This window comes from Podarcis pityusensis, assembly GCF_964106645.2.
Source record: "Podarcis pityusensis genome assembly, chromosome: 7".
Taxonomy (NCBI): domain Eukaryota; kingdom Metazoa; phylum Chordata; class Lepidosauria; order Squamata; family Lacertidae; genus Podarcis; species Podarcis pityusensis.
This window is the reverse complement of record NC_138031.1, coordinates 60,911,973-60,931,002: the sequence shown is the minus strand read 5'-3', so window position 1 is coordinate 60,931,002 and position 19,030 is coordinate 60,911,973. Positions and strand designations below refer to the sequence as shown.

The window sequence follows — 19,030 nt, the reverse complement described above, 5'->3', positions numbered from 1 at the left end:
TCCAACTCCTATCATGCCTAGCCAATGTGGGCAATGGTCAGTAACATCTGGAGGGCATAGGTTGCCCAGCTCTGCTCTGGAGCGTATGAAACAACAGTAAAGAAAAGTGACTCTGGTTACATGTGGAATTCACTTGCCCCACCATTGACTAACTATGACTTTTCTGCGCCATTAGGCTATGGAAGTGGGGGAGGAGGGTGTTTTACATTTACTTTCATTTTCATTATTAGAGACCTTGCTTGTTTCACTGCTCACACATTAGAAGCACATTCATTTCATTACCCACATTTGTTTTTGTTTCCATATATAAATTTTATGAAACAATTTATGAAATAAATACAATTAATTCATGGGTATTATTTTCTTTTTTTAACTTTCCCTGAGCTAATTTCAGAAGGTTGTTGAATCATGTGGTGGGCTTTCCTGGGAAAAATAAAAGGACTGTTGCCAGGATGAAGCCACCAAGAGGACCTACAGTGTCCCCTGAAAAGCGTCTGGGTGATAAATAGGTAACAAAAGCAAATTCAATTTGTTTTCATTTCTTCCTGATAGTGTTTTGTAATTAATAAAAATTGAACTGAGTAGAGGAAATGATGCCTATTATCAGTGACCAAACAAGGGTTTCTGTCTTGTATGCAGAGTTACTCTGGCAAGAAATGTAAAATTAACAATTAGAAGATTACTTCTGCCTGTGGACAAAACTTTTTCTCCTTATTGTCTGCTTAGTAGAACTGAAGTGAGACAATCAGATTAAGGGCTTCGTTCATTTACACTTTTTCTGATTAATCCCTCCTCTTCCTGATTATTATTGACAACATCAGAGTGTACAATAACCTTAACCTGCTTAGCTTTCATGAATATAAATGTCTCTGTCCATCAATCACATTTGCATTTGCAAAATGTCCTTCGTACAAGGACTTAGGAACTGGAAGGCAATCAATAAACATAACATTGGTTAGTCTTGATTCAATGAAAAAATGACCAGCAGGTATTTCAGAATGCATGCCTTCGGACTAATGCACACACCTATAGTTTGTGTCTGTGTGAAAATAAAAAAAGTGGGTCAGTGTGAATTGGAATGTCAGCAGATGAAGCATTCATTCAAAGTGGTTCACTGTGAATCTCGATCCAGCAAATGGCTATGTAGAGCAAATAAAAAATCCCTCAGGCTCAACATTGCCTTAACAGTTCTGCCAAACTCTTATATGATTCCCCGAAAACACTGTTTGTCATGAAATGTCAGTGTTTCCCAGACTTCTGATGCACCCTTTTCCCTATACAGTGGTACCTTGGGTTAAGTACTTAATTCGTTCCGGAGGTCCGTTCTTAACCTGAAATTGTTCTTAACCTGAGGTACCACTTTAGCTAATGGGGCCTCCCGCTGCCGCCACGCCACTGGAGCACGATTTCTGTTCTCATCCTGAAGCAAAGTTCTTAACCAGAGGTACTATTTCTGGGTTAGCGGAGTCTGTAACCTAAAGCGTCTGTAACCTGAAGCGTATGTAACCCGAGGTACCACTGTATTAACATGAGATGCACATTTGAAGGCTCAGAGTGTGCAGAATGATGCACTACCTGCCCTCAGACAGAGGAGCCAACTGTTTTGTGTGGGTCTCTACTGTGATATATATCTGGATTGGAAGCAAGTGAATGATCCAGTCCTCACACCAGATACAGGAACATCCTATCCCCTGCTGAAGACTGATTGGAAGCAGCCTGGTTCACACAGTTTCCATGAGGGGTGGGGCAGGGCGGGGGGAGAAAACCATTTATACCTCCCTGGATCCCTTGTGCTAAATAGAGAGGTGCCTTATTTGAGGCTAGCCTATTTGTTGTCCACTTAGCCCAGTACTGTCTATTCTAACCTCCAACAGCTCCCCGTCATCACCTACTTCCTGATTCTTTTAACTCAGGGTTGGGGAATGTGTGGCTCTCAGGATATAGTTGGACTCCAACTCCCATCAGTCCCAGATAACATGGCCACAGTCAGGTATGATGGGAACTGTAATCCAACAACCTCTGAAGTATTAGCAGGGTAGCTAAATTGCAGCTAGGAAGCCAACACCCTGTGCAATACTGACTCTTCTTGAAATTAAAACAATGTCCAAACACTTGTTAAAACATTCAAAAAACCTTTCCTTGCATAACATGACTAAAGAGGAATATATGCAAAGTATCTGCATTCACATCCTTATCCAAGCATGGGCTTATTTTTTCTTAGTTGAAGATTACAGCTTCTTCCTTAAACCTTGAAACAAATGGAATAGGATACCTCCCATGTGACCAAATTTAACCAATCACACGAGAGTTACTGGAGAAAAATCCAGAATTAAACACAGAGTAATGCATGTAAGCATTCTCAATTTCAGTAAATTAAATCGCTGTACTTAACATGGAGGGCCTCAGGTTCCCCATCCCTGGAATTACCAGGGACTGAATTTGGGATCTTCTGCAGGAAAGCGTTTGCCACTGAAATAGGTTCTTTCATCAAACTAGGAAGCGCTTGCTTTTGTGAGGATGGATTATGACACACAGTTTCGGAATGGGTGCAGTATACCAATACCACTCAGCTTATTTTTCAATGTTGCGTCCATTCACGGTGAAGAGCCTTCCCAGTGGATAATGCAACATGCATTCTCATTCAGTCTTGGGTGGTTCCAGTAAAGAATTCACAAAAACAAAGAGACAGTTACTGCTTAAGTCTAGCTTGACACCCTGACCTTAGCTGGGACTGCTGTGCCAACAAACAGAAATAAAAAGGTGCAAATTAAAACCAATTATTATCAACCTGAAGTGTGAGATGGAACTGTGAAATTCCTGGCTTTTATCAGCAAAACCCTCTGTGCTTTCCTAATAGCAAACTGTTTGGCAGCCAAAGACATTTGTAACATAAATAGTAAAAAGTTTCCTTTCTTTCTTTCCTTTTGTGCGCGGATAGAGAGAAGAGGAATTAGCCATTTAATTATTTAAAGAGCGTGGGAGAAGCAAAAAGACTGACAAAAAAAGAGAGTGCTACTGTTTAAATTAGCAATTAGGAACTTCTCAGAGTATATATTTTAAAGAGAGGATATGCAAGCAGCATAATGTGCTTTTGAAGGTCTTGGCCTTTCTTAATTTAGCGTATGATATATAGAAGCTGTAGAGCTCAGTCTTGCTTTTGCATTGGTTTCAGGATGCTGGAAGGCAGCAGACTGAGAATCAAAACAAAACAAAACAAAACAAACAAACCCACAAGATATGGGAAGAAGTAAAAGAACAAAGATATTAAAAAGCTTGGGGAGAAACTAAGTGAAATGATGGTTTGGGCAAAATGACAAGGTGTTGAGGACAACCAGGAATGGAAGTGAAATATTCATGTACAACAGGGTAAGAGGACATTTTCCATCCATCTTTATAGCATGTCCTGGAGTTGTGATCGTATGCAGAAAACTCCTATACATACAGAGACTCATTTGGCTGGAGGGAGCCATATGGGGCACCCATTTCTTTACACTGATGCAACATGCACCTAACTCTGGAATAGGGCTGCTCTCTGAATCAAGAAATGCACTTAGGGTTTTGTTTTGTTTTCTGTTTTCAAATGTCACGTCACAAACAATGAATGTCCTTTTACAACCACAACAGCCTGTTAAAATCTGATTTAATTAATATCCCACTGTTAATAAAACATGTTGATCAATCAAAGTCTCTTTCAGATCTAAGATGGTGGCATGGTCATGATCTGGACTATAAGATAATTATTCCCCTCCTCAACCCGAGCATCTCTGCGGATGCAAAGGTATGTCTAAGGTCTTTCTTGCTCAGGATCATTCAAGCATGGAAAAAGTGGATACAGAGAAGTTTTTCTACCTTTCTCACATTCTCACATTTTCTTCCTTTCTCACATTCAGTATCCAATGATACTGAATGTTGGAAGTTTCAGGACAGACAAACGGAAATATTTATTCACATAACACATAGTTACACTATGGAATACGCAACCACAAATAGTAATGGCCACCAGCTTAGACGGCTATAAAAGGAGCTTAGGCAAAGTCCCGGAGGATAAAGCTTTCAATGGCTATTAGTTCTTTTTCTACTTGTAGTGTTACAGACAGAAAGCTTCTGAATACCAGTTAATGGGATGCCACAAGTGGGGAAAGCACTGTTGCCCTAAGGTTCTGCTTGTAGCCTTCCCAAGGGCATTTTTTCAGCCACTGTAAGAATTCAGGTTCTTATTAAAGGATTGGGCCCATTCTCCTCTGGCCCCTTTCTACCTTTCTGTAGACCTCTTGTAATTATTTGAAGATTTTCTGGTGTTTGAGTGTCAAATAATTAGAAATGAGGTGAGAAAATGCAGAGGGGACTTTGAAATCCTTTTGTGCTGCCTGCACTCCAGCAGAACTATGCTGTTTTTTTGGGGGGGTTAAGCCTTTGTAATTTTATTCCTCTTATTCAAATGATTTCATAAGCCACTTTTAAGAAATGGTTCACATGTCAAAATTTGGAGCAGATCTATAGGGTGCCTGTAACAAATTTGGGCAAATGGAAAAGGCTGCTTTGCAGGGTGAGAAGTAGGGAGTACAGACTGTTAGTCAAGAGGATGAAAAAGATTTGTTGCAAAGTTATTAGAAAACATCCCTCCAAGCTAAACCTACTTGAACTTTATTCTGGATATTTTAACGGTGATAACAATGTTGAGGCAACTTCTGTCCTGCCTTACTGCCAAGCCCATCCATGTCATCTGCAAATAAGGTGAACCTTGCCTGACACACCAGTAGCAGCAGTTGGTTGAATAAAAGTGTAGTAAAGATTTGTTTTTAAAGGCTAAAATGGGCTGTACTGAAACACTTTTTTTAAAAAAAAATATCATTTTGGTTATTCATTTGGCAATGTCTTGTGAACTTTGCTTTTGCAGGCTCTTTCCCAACTTTAAAGAACATTTTTTACCTTCCTCATTCCAGTGATGGTTAAGACCTGGGCTGTCACTGATGAATGCTGCTTCAATACCAGTCTCCCTTCTGAATAGCAGGGCTGTGCCTATAATGAAGTGGAATGAGACATTTGTCTTAAGTGACAGGCATAGGAGTGGAAGATTAGTGTCCCCTTGTTTCCCCCAACACACACTGATATACAGCAGGGGTACCATGAGTTCCATGCCACCCTTGAAGTCTTCTCCTAGCGCTCACGAAGTCTGTGAGCCCAACCACTCACTGCCCTCTTGGTCGTGAACTGGTGAGAGTAGAGTTGAAGGAGGCAGCAGAAATAATGGTCATCTTCTCCATTTCTTCTTTCAGCTCTATGTGCCCACGGACCTAGAAAACTTGATGGCCCCTTATATACACAATATCTATACACATACAGGCAAAGGACAAGGTGCCCCTCCCCCCCCAAATGCAAAAGTCAAAAGTACAGGCAGTTCAATCTTACTTTAACACTTAGGGTGGAACATTAGCCTACAGTGCACCTGAGGGCAGCATACTAGTTTAGTGGGTTCTGGGGGAGTTAGTAGGTTGCTGCTACTCTTGGCTGTGCCATCAGAAGCTGCCATTTGAGGTAGCCACCTCGTAGTCTAATGGTAGAGCCGGCCCTGAGAGAGACACCTACAACCTTCTCCCAGAAAGATTCTTTATTATAGGCAGGGGAGAGCATTCAAACGCGCAGGCCTTCAACTATAGTCTGAAATCGTGTAGCCTAGCAAAAATACCGCCCCATGTGACTGCTCTGATAATTGGTTTATCTGCTCTAGAAGTGCAGGAGTACGATAAACCAGTTGTTTTCAGCATAGGTCTTTAATATTTTACTCCTCCTGTCATGAAGCAAATAAACAAAGATGACTCGAATATGATAATAAAATGAATTCAGAATGCACAGATGCACAAACAATTTACATAAGCAGAATGGGAAAATAAATCCTGAATTCAAGCAAACAAAATACTCCAGAGAAATATAAAGTGGCAGCGTGTGTGTGTGTTTGTGTATACACATAGTACATTTGAAATATAACTCAGTATGAACACTGAAAAAGTAATTAAATATGGCCTATTTTGTATGCTGAACCAGAAATGTTGGCTTTTCAAAATTGAAAAGAGGATGTAATGGTTTGCTGAACAGTACCTGTGGACACTGAAGAGTGTGGCCTGTTCTGTGAAAGGAAATGGTCAAATGTGTATGGGGAGAGAAAAACAAAAGGAAGGCTTATTGCTGTAACTAATATGCAACCACAGGACCACCGTGCCAGAGGTAACACACACACAAAATTACAAGGACACTGAGCAAATTTGTTAGCTACACCAGCTCAAAGTTATTTATTACCAGTGTTTTCTGAAATCTTGGCCAAAAGCACTTAAGGCACATATTTCAGTCTCTAGTTAGGTGGTCCTGGAAGCTCAGCTTCACATTTGGAGTTATGAAAAAAATATATATGCAAGAGGACAGAGCAAAACAAACAGATACCACAAAAGAAAGGCATGGATATTATGTTTTGCTCGGTCCTCTTGTTTAGAGAAATAAGCATATTTGCAGTTTAAAAACTGGCCTGGCCTGTCCTGTTTCCAAAATGTAATAGCATTCTGGTGACTCAGCATATGTCATTATGCAATCTGCTTTCTTTCTCCTGCTAATCCTTGAGTCGTCAGAGTTAGGAATGGTGCCTTGGAAAGGAAAAGAGGTTCCTTTCCCCTGAAAAGTGAAGCTGTGGCTGTACCTTAAGACTTAATCCTGTGAGCTACTTTTCAACAACACCAGCTCATAGGATCCTGCGTAAAGAGAATCCTGCTGCTGGCACAAAGGCATAATTTGCACCGCTTCCCCGGTGCTGGGAACTGATCCAGGCATTTCCCCAGCTGCTGCGCGGCACACGGAGCTTACTTTGGCTTTTGTTAAATCCAGGGAATTTTGCAGTGGCCTCTCACACAACACCCCGAGAGCCTATATTGTATGTAACATATATCAAAGGTACCAAGATGTCTCTGATTACCAGAATATACCTCCCCGTTTAAAAGAGTGCAGTTCCCTAGAAGCCCATAGGATGGGTATTACATACACACTCCAGACAGCTGCAGCTCGTTTTACCATGTTTATCTTTGAAATCTAAATGTACTAGAACGAAACCAGAAAAGGCAAACCTGCAATCTGGAATATTGCCCCTGATTATTGTTTTCATAATACTCTAACAGCTGGGACAACTTTCTTCTGGAGCTCCAGGGCATATACAGAGCTCATTTTTGCAAAAAGGGCCTCTCATTCAGTTCAGAGTCAAGACTGTGTTGCTTGCATGCAAGCTCCATGCACAACATGATTTCCTCAGTGAACCACTGGAGCAGGAATTTTCATATGCAAATATATTTTCGGTTCTTTCGTTGCAAGGGGAAGAGGAGGAGGAGGCTGAATGCCTTAGAGAAGGAGCCACCGACTATTGAAGCCATTCTGCCACAGGGTTCAACCCCTGGCTCCTCCCAATGTCCTGACATCGTGGTATGATATCGTGCGTTGCTTTTACAACATCCCCCCGCCCCGTCTCCCTCGCAAGTTGGCGCTTCTACGGCGATCTTACGGTAGGCAGATACATTCCTTTTCTCCCCAGGCTTTTGGCTAATAATCAATCTACAGCCTTTTAAACTGTGGGGTATTGTTTTCGTCATTATGTTACACATTTTTGTGTTTTTATATTGTAAACCGCCCTGCGATCCTCAGGTGGCGGGCAGTAGAGAAATTAAATAAATAAAATTATGTGCAGGTTGCACAGATGTGTAAATAAAACCATATATCTGAAAGGCACCACAGTCTGCAGTGACCTTAATTCCAAGGAAACCCTGGCTAAGCGCCAAAACCCCAAAATCTCTCACCGCTCAGAGATTGGGCTGCATGCACCAAAGTGCCCACATTAATGACATCTTTAAGAAGCACCTCACCACCTTACCAGACAGTATATTTCTAGAATAAGGTAAATAGGAACAGCTTGAGCATATGGAATTGCAAGGAATAAATGTGCTTGGGCTCTGTAGAACATTTAACTGCTCATTATCTCTCTCCTTTTTTTTACATACACACACACACACACACACACACCTTTTCCAATTTGCACTTATGTTCACAGGATCTGCTTTTTCATCTTACAACAAATGATGGCTTCTGGAACCAAGATTAAAACAAGTACCAGCAAGTGGAAAGTCTCCTAATGAGGCCTAATTGTTATTTAACTGAAAACCTATGTATAACCTATTCCCTGTCCCCACCCCCACCCCCCAAAAAGATCATTTAATTCCACAAAACATTAATTACATCCTGTCATACAAATGTCGACAAGATACACGCTGCTGCAAAAAGGAATTAAATAAGAGCCATGTTAACAAGGTTTTTAAAAAGTGCTTTCTGTTTCCACCCACCTACTCACCCCCCCACACCTTTGAAAACACTCAATTTGGAAATACAGCTTTGCTAGGATTTACATACGCAGGTCTGGCAACTCTGTCATATTTACTGGAAGCATGACAAATGAAATGTTGAGGTTCTCTCGCAGAAAGCAAATTGTTTGCAAACATAGCTGCTCCAGGGAAATGAACAATTTCCATCTCCCTGGCCTGCTGCAAGGTGATCTGAGTAGACCAAGACTGCTCAGGTAATTAAACTGGGCCAAATTAACATCAGGATTAACAGCCCGTGGGTTGTATCCAGCTAAATGATATCTAAAACAGACTCGTGGCAATTAATAAACCTAAGTTAGTCATGTCCACTAATTTTAATGGGTTTACTCTGAGTAAGATTAACATTGGCTAGGACCCCATGATTTCAGCAACCCACAGCTTCTTGCATATTGCATTTAGGGTGGTTTCTCCACATACCTGGAAATGGGCTCTGGCTTCATATACCATAGGGGTGGTAGTACACATTTTATATATATCACCGCTATTCAAAACACAATCCTCAGCTTCAGAAAGACAAAATTCAAAACTTGGTTGCATATGGGGGGGGGTTTGCGGAGCTGCTACAAGGTTATGTAGCAGGAGGGTGGTTATGTCGTGAGACAAAAATTACTTATCTTCTGAGTTTACGCCAATAAAATTCAGAGACAAGAGGAGTTATGAGTCCATTGTTGTTTATTGCTAGGAAATAGGTTACAGTCAAATTGTTTCGCAAAACTGCAACCCCGCCCAAGGGTCCTGGCGGTGGTATTTATAACATTTCAAACAAAGGATTTCAATTTTCACCAATCATGTACATCATTACCTCATTTCATGTTTAATACACATGCGCAATAAGCTTTAGCAATTTTTGCTGATTCAGCTCTGATTCCCAGCACTTTCTGTTAAACTTCTAATTTCTGTTACATTGTGTTAGTATGTATGTTGGGAACCTGTGTTACACGTAGCCATATGTACCATGTATCAATTTATGTTCTAGCTTATGATCTGTATCTTTGTGATTCACATATTAGTTGTACTTCTGCCCCAATGGGGGGAAGCAACTTGCAAAATCATCACTTTCATAAATCAACAGGTTACCATAACTTCTCTATTAGAAGCACACTCAAGGATTTATAGGGGTTCACATTATCGTATTTATTGTGGCCCTTTGGGCCACCACCACAGTTACACAAGGCAGGGCCTTCATAGTGCTGGCCCCTCAACTTCCTTAGAGAAATATGATTGTTTCTGCCTTTAGTTCTATTGGCGCAAATGACTTCTGCACGTGCGATGTAACTTCCTCTCCCTCTCCTGTCTCCTCCAGCTGCCCAGCGTGCAGTTCAAAGCCAGTTCCACTAGTTTGGGGATCTTCTGGAGCACCCCTTGAGAGTGTGTAGAGGGAGGAGAGGAAACTGAAGCCCTGTTGCTCCAGTGGAACCTTGTTGGCACAGCACGGGATACAACGCAGTGTTTATAACTGGCCAGGTTAAACAAGAGACAATTATGTTGACTTAGCCCTTCAGATTCTTAACTCCACAACCAGGGCAATCCGAGGGAGACTGTCTGGAAGCAGTTTCTCTAATTGTGGCTTGTTTAGTTTGGCCATTTTAATGGCCAACCTAGTCTGACTTGGCTCCCTTTAGAGCTCTTGCACCTCGGAAACAGCTAAATGGGCTGTCGTTTTCCTTTGTTTTCGCTTTGTTTGGTGGACAAATTTCTGTCTGAATCAGATAGTGCTTTTATTGCTTTCAGCAAGGATAATAAAATAGTACAAAGTTAAGGCATAAATGGCAGAATACTGTTATAGAGTCATGCAGAATCTCCACCAGCTAGGAATTGGACGTCTTGAACATCTTGCTGGCTGCAGGTTGGGGGGGGTATTTGGAAAAGAGGCCCACAGTGATCCCCCTTCCTGACTGGGCCCAACGCACAGTGAGTTTGGGGGATTTTGTTTGTTTTTAATGGGTTTTCTAAATTATTGATTTGCTGGCCACATCAAGTCTGTTCAGAGGTGGCATAGAATATTTTAAATAATAAAGAAAGAAAGAAAAATAACTTTGTGCAGCTGCCCAATTTCTTGCCTTCTCCATTTCAGCCCAACTCACAGAAAATGACCTGTTATTCACAGTGTTTCTGGCTCCTGCAGAATTTAACATGTCCTTTAAGTTCCCCTGCTACTGAAGCTTCCCATCCTGTGATTTGCAAAGACTGTTAACATAATAGGAACCAGTTGTGAAATTGGATGGGTAGAGAGTTAACACTAACAGCCCATTTCTATGCGAATTGACTGAAAGTAAATTCCACTGCATTCCATGAGACTTACTTACTCCTCTCCCTTGCCTTTAGCTGCTGAGATATGTTTTAGGCTCTACCTTTATTCTCTGGTTTAAATAGAAATTTTTGTGTTGTATTGTGCCTTTGTTTTATTTGATTCTCAACTGTACCACTGTTTTGTTGTAATCTGCCCAGGGCCTTTATGATGAAGGGTAGGTAATAAGCCCTATAAATAAAGAACAAATAATAAGTGAGGAAAGGGTTGCACACTTGATGAGGAAAAAACATTTTAGCCATAAGGACATAAGATGAGTCTGCAGGATCAGGCCAGTGGCATCCTGTTCTCACAGCGGCCAACCAGATGCCTGTGGGAAGCCTGCAAGCAGGACCCGGGTGCAACAGCACTCCCCACCACCACCACTGCTGATTCCCAACATTCCCAGCATGTATTCAGAAACATACTGCCATCAACAGCGAAACATAACCATCAAGGTTAGTAGCCACTGATAGCCTTGTCCTCCACAAATGTCTTTTAAAGCCATCCAAGATGGCGGTCATCCCTGCCTCCCATGGCAGCAAATCCGATAATTCAACTATGCACTTTATGAATTTAGGGAAGCTTTTAATGTTTGATGTATCACAGTATTTTAATATTCTTTTGGAAGCCGCCCAGAGTGGCTGGGGAAGCCCAGCCAGATGAGCGGGGTATAAATAATAAATTATTATTATTATTATTTTCCTTTGTCTGCCCTGTTTATGCTCCACCATTCTGCTTCACTGGATGTCCCCGAGATCTCATGTCACGTAAGAAGGAGAAAAAACTTTTCTTTATCCAATTTCTCCATATAGAGCCTTATTTTGTACACCATTTGTTACTCAGCTTAGAGGTAGGAGTGGGGCAGCGATAAATTAAGCCTGTATAAAGTGATGCTACCACTGCTCTGGGAGCCCAAAGTAAAACAAATAGCTTGCATATCATTGACATGTTGTGGCTCTCCACCTGGATGCTCTGGAAACTATTTCAGGTTCACTAGAAAGTATTCCTAGGGGTGACAGAAATCAGAACAGCAACCTATTCCGTTTCAGGAACTTTCAGCTCGACTTAATTAAACACAGGTGCAGGCAAGATACAACAATGCCCCATCTTTTGCATGTTCCTAAGCACTTCCCAGCATTCGAATAAATCTATGTGCAAAATGCCTTCAGAATTATTTGGTGGGGAAATGTCATGCTGGGCAAAGAAATCGTCTGAAAAGGTATGCACAAAATATGTGTATCTCTTCCCTAGGGGATATCTTCGCCTGATGCTCATTACCTGATTTGTTCCCCTGCGATGAACTCCCAATTCACTGAGGCTGTCCTCTGAGCATGTGCAACAGCTGCCTGAAGTGTACACACCACAGCTTAACCGCTGCCTCCTTTTGCAATTGGATGGAAGTTGATATGAGGGAAAGCGCAACAAGCAAGAGTTCTTCTCAAGAATCTACAGGATACCTATGGATTGTGGCTAATGTCATGTGTTGAACACCAGTGGGGGGGGGAGCCAGAGTAACCGGGAACAGGTACACAGCTAGGAATATAATAATTGCCCTGCCAGAACATATTTGAGTTAGTCTATTTCAGTACTCCAGCAGTGGCCAGCTATATGCTGGGGAAAGCTCACAAACAGGGCATATTTACCCCCAACATCCAGCACAGAAAGGTATAATGCTCTAATCATGAATGCTCCATTTGGCGTGCCATGGCTAATATTCTTTGATAGATCGGTCTTCTGCTGTATCCCAGGCCGCTTTGGCAATATGTGATTCTGGAAAATCACATGGCATGCTTTAGACCCTCCCATATGAACTGCCTGATTCTGACGTTATCAGACAAATGAGCATGGGCAAGGAAGTGGATCAACAACCACCCCACTTCTGAAAAGTAAGAATTGAAGGGTGTCCATCCAAAGCTGCTATGAGATGTTTTATGTACAGGAAGAAAGACAATAAAACATCTGGAGTCAGATTACACAGGCTGCTTAGTCTTTTTGAAAGTACACTTTCATCAAGACGTTTTTGTTTTTTAGTATCAGCATAAATATTTCTTTATCCTGCAACTGCTAATTATATCAACATAAACCTAATTTGTAGTGATAATCACAGGGCTAATTTTGTACTGCTGCCAAACCTCATAACCAACACTTTGAGGCATCATGTAAATCCAGCCATTAGCAATCACGTAAATGCTCCCATTACCCATTACTGATATTGGCTAAAGAACTTTTTAATTGACTTCTTAAAATTTATGGCAGATGGTGCAGCCTGTGAGCTCGGATCCAGAGAGCTTTTTTTCATTATTCTTTGGCTTGTAAGTGTTTGGATGCCAGACACTGCATGTTGCACAATGCAATGTTTTAGGCTCAACACAAAATGAGGCTTTGGAATCGGTAATATGAATCTGTAGCATGTGAAACAGAACCTCTTACCATCGGCACTCTGTTTTAAAAAACATTAATGCAAAACATAGTATGGATGAAATACATCTCACAGCTCTCTATCGGAATAAACACGACTAGTTCGTTGGCTTGGGAATGCTTTGCACAAAACCTCATTTAAAGATTATGAGATGTTCTTCTGATCATTGCCACAACACCTTTACTCACTTACATCTGGCTCCATGAGTCAAGTTGTCTCCTTATTCCCCCCCCCCACTCCCCCCCCCCACATTCCAGAGGCATAAACGGGATGAAGGGCCCCTTTGTGCTGCATTAGCTTCCAATATGGTTTTGCACACTTTCCCTTGGCACCAGGATAATTGGCTTCAGGCACACATACACAATGAGGCCAGGCAAGCCGAGAAAGGCGAGCTGATGCTGGAAAACAAGGCTGTGCTGCAACCAAGTTACTGCTATTTCCCGCCCGCCTGGTAAATGGATTAAAATGCAATATTTTAGTCAGAAATATTTTGAGATGTGGTATATGTACCCATGCATGGGTTGTGCAAAATAGCTGCCAGTTGCACCCTTCAAAGCTATAGGGAATTGGCCATAGGAGGGGAGGGCCAGTTGGAGTGTTATTAGACTGGGAGTGGGATGCTCTAGGTTCAAATTCCTCTGCGGCCACAACACACAATGATTGAGCCATTGGTTGGGCCGTTGCCATCTCTCGACTTAACCTACCACACAGTGTGGACAAAATGTGGCAGGAGGAAGAACCCACCAACTTCACCTTGAAGTCCTTGGAGGAAGGTTGAGGTAAACATGTAATACATAAAGTTATTCAGTTTAATTCTGACTTGGTTATTTTTTATAAGCATGTTGACTAAGAAGTTCTGGCCTCATGAAGCATGGACACCCTGAGTGGCATCAGACAAGTCATTTGCTCTCACCCTCACTAAAGTGACTAATTTTGCAGTGACTAACTTTGTGAGGATTACTTATCAGTGTACACAAAGCTCTTTGGGTTTTCAAAGGGCTCTTGTTTTATTTTTACCCCACCACGGGGGCCCATCTCGTCCTAAGGATTGTGGGAGCCTGTAGCTGCAACATGGATGTGCAGCATCACATGCATGTACCTGCACATGGTGTGTGTGATGTCACTTCCTGCCTCATCAGGATTCCCATTATCTGGGACTAGAGCTACAATCCTAAATTCAGTTAATGGGGAGCAAATCCCACTGGACACATGGGGGCTTACTACTGAGCAAATATGCTTAGAAGTGTGCTGTAAATATGACAGTAAAATAATGCTCTGAACAAACAAAAAACGGGCATTTTCAGAGAACCTATTGAGCACCTTGATTTGTTTGCAAGGAGGCTAGACAATGTTAAATAATAATATACATAATGTACATAATATACTATAATACAAAAACGCAGTGAGACAGCAGACATTGAAAACTTACTGATACAGGGCTGCCTTCAGATCAGGCAAAGCAAGTGTTTTCCCACAGTTTATGCATTTCCCTAAACTCTTTCCTTATTGCTAAATAAATAAATAAATCCATTTTTTTCAGAAGTGGGTTTGTTGTGCAAAACCTCCCAGTTGGCTTTAACCTGAATTTGCTGATACGTGGTTGAATCCCACCCGAAAATAGTGACAGTCTGGAGGTATGCAGTGTCTGATAGTTGTGAATCCTTCAACTGCTGCTTGAAAAACACAAAAAGAAAACCAAAAATAATATATTTGTCATTTTTACGAGTCCCTGCTATTCCTAGACTGGAGCCATCATCTGATTCCCTAGTTAGGCTTAGCCAGTATTTAGACTGGAAAATGTAACAGGCATGTATATACTGCCTCAGGAACTAACATATCTGTGTGATTTGGGCTGTAGCATTAATTGGTAAAAAAGCTTAAGGCTTACTTGATAAACTGAGTGCTGAAATATGAAGCAGAAAATATTTATTTCATTAAAAGAAAGACTCTTTTCACCACAACATGACCTTAAAATGGAGAAATTCAGGAGCTAAGATTGAACAATCTAAGAGTTCTTAGTTCCACAGCATGAGGTACCCTACAGTATCATACTAAAGTTATTAGGTTTGAAATGTTGAAGGCATCCAGCAGTTTTATTTGTGATTTAAATTACTCAGAAATCATTTTAGAAACACGTTAATGTATAACTTTGCTCAAAAGACACAAAATATTGTTGTGTGAGGTACATCATTTCCACAGAGAATATGTACTGCAGTTTTGTATTTGAGCACTGTGCATGAAAAGTAATAATTAAACATATTTTCCCTTTTTAAGAAGTCCCTCTGATCACAGACATCCCCCCTTTTCTTTTAAAATAATTATATTAGTTTAAACCAGGTTTTCATTAAGAGGAAGATAGATCATAATTGTTAGAAACAAAGTTTCAGGAAATGGTGCAATTTAAGGGCTTTTCCAGATGTAGTTTCTTCAGAGGGACTGAAACATCCTGTTATAATCTTCCCACTGTGGAGAAATCACTGTTTGTCACAACTCAAAGCACAAACCCAAGATACTGCAAAGTGGCAATTCTGATCTGAGCAATCGCAACTGTTCAAGTCTTTTGCTTTTGTGACTGTTTGCTGTGCTAGTACCACAAGCAACTGTTTCTGTATGAGCCATTTAGGGATGGGGAGAAATTCGATCTGGCTCACTATTCAGGTGAACTTCCTGAATTCACATTTTCCAAAACAAGATGGGGACTGAAACACAGCCATCCTTCAAAATTCACACTTCTCTGAATTTTGCAATGTACTTCTCTAGCCAAGTAATGTAGAAAAATTCATAAACCAGTTTAAATTGTGCATATAAATGCAAATATACCTTTAAAAAAAAAAAGGTATCCAAGTGCATTACAATAGGGGAAATTGCTTTGCTCACATGTGTATGTTAGGAGAAATCTGCAATACAATGCTGATGAATTTTCATGAAAGCTTACAAAAATTGCAAACCGGTGTGGCTATGTGTAGAACTGAATTGAAACATGAGAAACTGAGATAAACCAAAATGTATAAATTCGCATATCCCTACTGACACTGAAAAATGTTGTGAACAACCCTGGGAGTTTTCTTTTATCTCTCCTGTTTTTCTAAGTATGTGTTTACCTTTTCTCTGACTGAAAACTCTTAGGGTTAACAGGGAGAAAATGAGGGGGAATAGCAACCTCACTTCTTCACTTTCTCCAGATGTTACAACAGGGCAAGTAGGCTTCTGGTTTCCAAATCCCATTGGAGGTTTCCAATATTTACCTTGAAATAGCAATGCTTCATAATGAGCCAGACTGTAGTCAATGAGGCCACTCTGATAAACTCACACTGGCAGCTGCTCCAAGATCTCAAGGGAAGCTATTTCCTGAGATCCTTTCAGATGAAGATGCCAGAACTAAGTCTGGGACTGTCTATGTGTATTATTTTCACCATACTATGGGTCCTACTTAGGAATGAACAGACCCACCCAGACTAAGGTCGTCCTGTTGCATTTCTGTGCAGATTTTAGTGCAGAAATTCAAATGTTAACAAAAGCACTTATAAGACAGTCTCTATTTTTCACAAAAAAACCCAAAAAAACCCCTGTTATAAATCTTTAGCAGAACTTTTCCAGCTGCTCACAAGCAGAAGCAGGCAGCGCTGCAAGCCTTGGACTGGTAAAGTGATCCACAGAACTGTATATTTTAAATTGTACTCCATGATCTGCTGCAGGCCCTGATGTGCCCTGATCAGATCTTCTGGAATCCAAGTTTTCTAGATGCCTCCACCATCCCTAGTCCTGCTCAAGGTTTTGAAAGTTTCAGCCTCTGGCTTGCAGCTCCTGAAAAATTGCCCATGAGGAAACACAGTCCTTGGTCTGAAAAAGTTCCTACACACCACTTACAAGGGTGTAAGCCCCACTGAACTCAGCAGGACAAATGTTGAAGTAAACTTCCATAGAATTGGCTGCAAGTGAGTGCAGAGTATTTCAGTGGTGAGAGCAAGCTAGAATGGCAATGGTGATGAGGAGGAGTATGATACTGGCAGGGGGTACATATCCACAGAACATTTGTGGTGAAGTGGGGAGGTATTGAGCAAAACCCCAGTGATCCATTATCCAAGAAGTTGCTCTTAAAATGGTGTTGTGTTACGTTCATCATGTTTTGCTTGAGCACATCTGTCTCAGCCAGATTTCCACACATAGTGATTGCAAAAACTTGCATAAATTATTTGTTTCCTGCTCTCTCTCGTTTTCTTTTCTTTTTTTTACCAGTTTCAGTGTTTGCTTTTAATATTTTGACAGCTTTTTAAAAAAATGCCTCTTGTATCACTAAACACATTTTTAAAATTTCCGGCGTGACGTTGGTTAGTATTATCTTAACAGGTTATTTTTTTCTGTTTCAAAAAGTTTGCCTTTTAAATATATAAGTGCTGGCTCTAATTGAAATTCCTTCATAGTCCCTTTCGGAATTGTCAAAATTCTAAAAGCTGTTGATGGGTGAAGCCTGGAAGTTGCCATGGCGACTGTCTCCCTTGCTAGGAAGACAGTTATCTTACGAGATCCTGACTGGACATCTTTGGCACCTGAGGAGCTTGCTGGTCTTTTTGAAAACAGATGCATGTTATTGAGCATGATATTTTATTTTATTTTAAAAGCATCTAATATAACCCAGCAAGCATCAGTACATGAGAAAGAAGAGGAAGTGCAGACTTTCGTATGAGGCTCTTCATTGTGGAAGATGAGAGGCACATGACAAATATGTTAATACCCGCTGATCTGATTTCACTGTTGACCTTTTTATGTGAATAGCTTCAGAATGGCATTAACATCAATCACTTCAACTGTGACAGAATACGAGGTGGGGTGACAGAGTCCTGATTCACTTGCGAGCTAACAAGATGTGTCTGGGAATAAGTCATAAATGAGCAGAGGCAGCTCCAATACACCCACATGTGTTTGCTTAGCTTTCCTGTTTAGCTCGCACTAGATAGTGGGATTAGTTAAATGGGACACCCACATGTGACCTGGCCCTGAAACATTGCTGCCTTCTCTGCTCCCTGATTTTTTTCCTACTTGGAGTACTCATTACATCCTAAACCTCAGTGAGTAAATCTGGGGCAGCACCAATTTAGACAGCAGATGTGTGTTGGCTGGGGGAAGGTGTTACGCTGAAGAACACTCAATGCACACACATACATCCCTTCACACAGAAAACTAAATTCTAGCCTTTGTGGAATTTTAAATGATTTTATTTGGTTCTAGCTTTTTTGGAATTCCTTTTTTTAATTTGGTAGGCAACAGCATGCAGTTAAATAATTCTGCTCTCCGCACTCCACCAACTGCAGTGGCACGACCTAGACAGAGGATCTAGGCTGCTGTTGCCTGATCTTGTTCATAATTACTGGGCTATCTCGCTAACATCTGCTGGCTGGCTTGTCATATCGGTAATATCTGGGGTTCATTGGCACTAAAAAGTTGTACCTTTCTGGAGAACCAGAAGAAAAATGTTAACCAGGACCTGTTTACAAGCTTCATCCATCAGCTCTTCATACATGAGGTCATTCTCTTAAGTCATTTCCAGCTGGCAAGTCCTTTGAACTCTGCCAGACAGACGCTTCTACAGGTGTCAACTGTGTAGTAAAGTCAGTCACTAGAGTCAGTCCCTGCAGGGGGGTTTTTTGTTTTTGTTTTTTAAAAAATGCCTTATAAATTTCAAGAAGTGGGAGCGCTGGGTAGGGGAATGCATGGAGCATATAGCACATGAAGCTGAAGGGCTGAGTCAGACAAGCCATACAACTGTATGGAAAATAACCTTTTGCTCTCTTTTTAGTTTCAATATGGAAGTGTTGAACAATGTGAAAAATAAGGTGTGTGGACGGAAATGGAATAACACATATTTTAGAGATTTAAAAAACCTAAAAGGAAATGTTAACCATTGTAATTCTATTCTGA

The 19,030-nt window shown here is 41.0% G+C and overlaps 2 long non-coding RNA genes across 2 annotated transcripts in view; one reads left to right on the top strand and one right to left on the bottom strand.

Moving 5' to 3' along the window:
- LOC308481173 overlaps positions 1-16,400 on the bottom strand; it is a 51,651-nt gene extending 35,251 nt beyond the window's left edge. Inside the window, exons 1-2 of the long non-coding RNA XR_013988503.1 lie at positions 16,360-16,400; positions 4,930-5,019 (exon numbers count right to left, since the gene is read on the bottom strand). This is a non-coding gene — a long non-coding RNA (uncharacterized lncRNA). The remainder of the gene's footprint in view (positions 1-4,929; positions 5,020-16,359) is intronic.
- Positions 7,263-13,231, top strand: LOC308481172. Its single transcript, XR_013988502.1, has 2 exons — positions 7,263-7,535; positions 11,947-13,231. It is a non-coding gene; the product is annotated as an uncharacterized lncRNA (long non-coding RNA).
- Positions 16,401-19,030: the final 2,630 nt, after the last annotated feature.